Source organism: Drosophila mauritiana, unplaced genomic scaffold, assembly GCF_004382145.1.
Source record: "Drosophila mauritiana strain mau12 unplaced genomic scaffold, ASM438214v1 U_261, whole genome shotgun sequence".
NCBI lineage: Eukaryota > Metazoa > Arthropoda > Insecta > Diptera > Drosophilidae > Drosophila > Drosophila mauritiana.
In genome coordinates, this window is record NW_022881397.1 from 150,192 (window position 1) to 155,370 (window position 5,179).

Sequence of the window (5,179 nt, forward strand, 5' to 3'; positions counted from 1 at the left end):
GTTGCTGAACATGCTGAATGAACGTCCAAATCAACATGAATGCCTTTCGGTGTACTCCAGCCGTTTGGTTACAACTTTACTGACCAAGTGGAAGGAAATGACGCGCGAAGAGATTGCGGTATCATTGGTCTTGGCACGTACATCGCAAATCGACCCCAGACTTCAGCATTTGGTTTTCACAACGAATGTAAAGACACGAGCGGAGCTACAACAACAACTCAGAGCCCACTCGTTCGTCAGAAATGCCGAATTCGCTGGAATAGAGCATGGTCTCGAAAAGAAGAGGCACAAAATGCGAACACCGATTAGATGCCATAGTTGTGGTAAACTGGGACACAAGGCAATGGAGTGCCGAAGAGAAGAGCAGAAGGAAGGAACGAGAGAAACGAGACGAGACCAGGCGATAGCAGCGGCAGATCTAAAGTCTCGTGTTTCAAATGTGGCAACGTTGGACATATTGCATCGGCGTGCGTGAACAGCAACAGCCTCCTCCATAGAGAGGAGAGTCGACACGTGTGCGGTAATTCAGCAGAACGGGACAGCAATATAGTTTGGTGAGCGGTTTCCATTTTTCTTTGATTCTCGTTCCGAATGCTCGTTAATAAAATAGACAATTAGCGAGAAGCTTGCCGGCAAGAGACGCCATAATCTTTTAGTTTTGAGAGGCATAGGCGACAATGTTGTCAAGAGTAATTTGCAAACTCTGTCCACTGTAAAAATTTCTGAATTTAATCTTGAATTGTTATTTCACGTAGTTGATAAGAAATGCCTTAAATACGATATGATGATTGGGCAAGATATTTTTCAGCTTGGTTTTGGACTCATGTTAAAAAGTAACAGGTTCGATATTTACAAAACACAAACGGTATTATCGATAAATGACGATAGCATGTTAAATAAGGTCGACTCAATTGCTAGTGATAAATCAAAACTTAATGCTATATTGGCCAAATATTCAAATAGGCTTTGTATTGACTATCGTGAGTTGAACGCAAGTACAGTGTCAGATAAGTATCCCTTGCCGTTAATATCAGACCAGATTGATCGCTTACGTGGCGGGAAATATTTTTCCAGTTTGGACCAGTGGCCAGTGGTTTTTATCAGGTGCCAATTCACCCCGATTCTGTTGAGAGAACAGCTTTTGTGACCCCTGAAGGTCAATATGACTTTTTGGCAATGCCGTTCGCATTAAAGAATTCGTCATCTGTTTTTCAGCGTGCCATAGTCCGAGCCCTGGGGAATTTAGTTAATACCTATGCGGTGATCTATATTGATGATGTGTTGATTGTCTCAGATTCTGAAGAGGAAGCGTTCGAAAGATTGGAGAAAGTGCTAAGCGAGTTATCAATGTCAGGGTTTTCTTTCAATGTAAAAAAATGTCAATTTCTGCGAAAGGAAATAGAACACTTGGGTTTCGTTGTAAAGGAGGGGTGAACTGAAGCCAGATCCACGAAAAATTCAGGCATTATCTCAACTTCCAGAACCAGGTTCAATCACACAGATACCACAGTTTATTGGCTTATCATCCTACTTCAGGCAGTTCGTCCCTAGATTTTCGGAAGTGATGAAACCATTGTACCAATTAACTTCGAAATTAAATGATTTCAAATGGGAAAAACAACATGAGGAAATTCGTCAAAGAATCATTAATCATCATTAGTCCTGATCAGTGATCCAGTATTTATAATTTTTGACCCCAAATTTCCGATTGAATTGCATACGGATGCGAGCGCAAATAGTTGTGGCGCTATGTTATTGCACAAAGTAGAAGGAAAACGCAGGGTAGTCGAGTATTATAGCAAATGCACCACGTTAGCAGAATCTAAATACCACTCTTATGAGCTCGAAACATTGGCAGTCTTTAATGCCATCAAGCACTTCCGTCATTACATAATCGGTAAACAGTTTACTGTGTATACAGACTGAAATTCTTTTAAGGCGAGTCAGGACAAGGCGATATTGACCCCGCGAGTGCATCGTTGAATGTCGTAAAGGAAGCCAAATGGCTCATGTTGATTGTTTATTAAGGAATCCTGTAGCTGTAGAAGCACAACCAAATACAAGTAAAGCTGTGGAAGTACGAGTTGACTTGGCAACTATCACACACAACTGGCTAGTATCCGAGCAGCAGCGCGATGAAAATATATCAAATATTATGAGCGAGTAATAAGTGTACTAAAAGGGATGTTAATAGAAGTAGAGACTAGCGAACGTTCGTGGCAGGAGGCTTTGGGTGAGATGCAGTTGGCCATAAATTGCACCACTAATCGGGTGACTCAACACAGTCCCTTAGAATTGTTGACAGAAAAAGAGACAAGGCCGATAGGAATGTTGACCATCAACGAAAAAATGCCCGTAGATCTGGAGAAAACTAGAGAGAAGGCTAAAGAAAACATTGATAGGAATGCAAAGTATGATGAGGCCAGAGTTGATAAAAAGCATGCCCGTATGGTAAAATATAAGATTGGTGATCATGTGTTATTTAAGAGTGGAGAAAGACACCAAACGAAATTAGATCCTAAATACAAAGAACCGTTTGTTATAATAGAGTTGCTAGATGGAGATCGTTACATGTTGAAATCATTAACGACTAAGCGAATGTACAAGTATCCACATGATAGTGTAGGGAGCGGGAAAAAGTTGCGCGCGCGAGTTATGTTTAAGGATGCGAAGTCCTTTAGAAAATCTAGCTTCGTGTTGAGGATTTATTGTAGATGCCCGAAGTTCCGAAGTTGGTTGGAGTAAAACGTTTGTTCTTTGTGCGATGACAAAACTGAACTAATCTTTATTTCAGCGGCGGTCACAATCGAGACCTCCGCTGAGAAGAGTAAATAGGAAATACATAGTGTGCCTTAAATTTACATGTGTAAGTCTAAACCATAAATGCTGCGTCGCAGACTCTGAAGTGGGTGGCCGAAAATGTGAAGTGCTGTGTTGCCTATACTTGAGTGGGTTAGTTCTTTGCTGATGTCGTGCTCCTATTTCCCGGTCCGGAGGAGTTGGGGTTTCCTGTTGAAATGTAATGTAAACATTTCTCCGCTGCTGGCAACGCCCGTTCGCTGGACGGTCGTTGGGTGGCCTAATTCAACCCAGTGCTTATGTTTTGGTTACTTTGTACCAATTTCAGGGTAAGCCGGGGTGGCTTTGCTGGAGGGTAAGTGTGCCGGTTGGAACCGGTAACTCCTCCCCTCCCGGATTGAAGTGACGGCCACAACGAAGGAGTCGTCGTCACGAAACTTGGCTCTGCTACTGTAGTAAATTCCACCCTCCTCCTTGTGTAGATGAGGCATGTTGTCGTCGCTACTCCAACTATTAGTAATATGTATAATGCTCCCAGGTTTGTTGTTGTGAATTTTTTTCCAATAAATGATCGAGTTAGTGGCGTGGTTGGATCTTAAATTTAACTTGTGTAAGTTAATGTCTTCTGTACTCTCGGTAAAATTTATATTCTTTATAATTGGGATATGGACATCTAACTTCTCTTCATATAATGATAGTTCCTTGTCATAAGGAATTTTGTTTATGAGTACTTTACAATTTTCGAACGTTACTAAAGCGGAGCCTTTTATGGATATCTTTGAGGTACAATTAGATTCAATAATAGTGTTTTGTGTATTTAATATTAAAATGTGTTCTGGTTCTACTTCAGTTATAATTTCTTGATTACCTATATCTTTTGTCTTACAATTTGCCGTCTCCATCGTAAGGATGCTACTGAGACATTCGGCTTTGACATCCTCTTTGATAGACATTGTATTTTCGCAAATATAATATTTATAGACTTTGTTACATAATTCGGAAAAATAATAGACCTCCTTAGCATTGAAATAGGCCATATAATTAGGTACAATTAAAAACTTAGATTCATTAATGGGAAGTGGAATAATGTGTGTGAACTTATAAACGTGTTGCTTAAATGTGGGTATTCTTATTCTAAAGTGTATCTTAATTCCAATCATGAAAGTGTCTAATTCTAACATTTGAAATATGTATTCATCCGAAAGCTCCAGTAACTCCGGTTCGTTTAACTCTTTTCTGATTATACCTACTTCCTTTTTGGATACAATAAAAGTGGGTACGATCTTTAGTTTGGCTAATAACAAACTGTCCCCTATATTTTTTAAATGGTCTGATAAAATATCCAAATTCATATTTATTCTAGAGACATATTGCATAGTATGTAAAAGATGGTGTTCCGCGCTAATAGTCTTGAACATGTTATCTTTATAGGTATTCAAAAAGTTGTTGATTATTTGTTGCTCCCTATTAATGTGATTCGTTATGTTGTCGAATCTATTCAAAATGTCGTTATTAATCACCTCCTGCCCGTTTTACATTCAGCGTGAGGTCTTTCTGATTCTCAGAGATTGTCTTTAAACTATCTTGAATTTTGAGTCCATCTGAGTCGTCTAGGTTCCCTGTTATGATTTTAATTACATTTCCCAATCCATTAACCAATCCCCTCTTCTGTCTCTTCTTTGGCAACAATGTCTCCACCCTATCCATTAGTTGTCCCACCTTTGTTGTTAAGCTTTCGATTGCAAACTCCGACTGTGTGTTCCTCTCAAGCTTGTTAATAGCTCTCTTGAAGTTGATCGTACCATCGATAAAATCCTGGAGGTTAATTCTGTGGACAAGGGATTTATAGGACTGAACAACTCTAGCTTGTCCTAGGTTAATCTTTAGTAAGGGTGTTTCATTGCCTAAATTCTTTAAGTCTTGGGCTGCGATGGAAGTGAACCTTAAAGATCAATAGGGATTTGTTTCTTAATAATTTGGTCTCTGATTTTGGCTTTGTGTAATTTTTGTTTTCTAGCTGAAACTAGCGTGATTCTGTTATCTTTTAGAACTCTATGCTTTGAAAAACGAGGTGTGAGTTTATTTCTTCTATTCTCCTTTCTGAAAATTATATCTTCTGGGTCTACTGAGATTGGTTGGGCCCTATCTTTGTTTAATTTCTCAATTCTAGCCTCCATCTTCTGCTGTAATTGAGCTTTGACTCTAGGATATAATGTGTTTTGGAATTCATTTAATTTTTGCAAATAATCGTGTTCAGTATCGAAAGAAACTTCATTATTGAACACGTGTGTTCTCCCCGAAAATAATTCAAACGGCGTGAATTTCGTGGCTGAATGTATGGCGTTATTATATGTAATTAGCGTTTCACATAATATTTCTT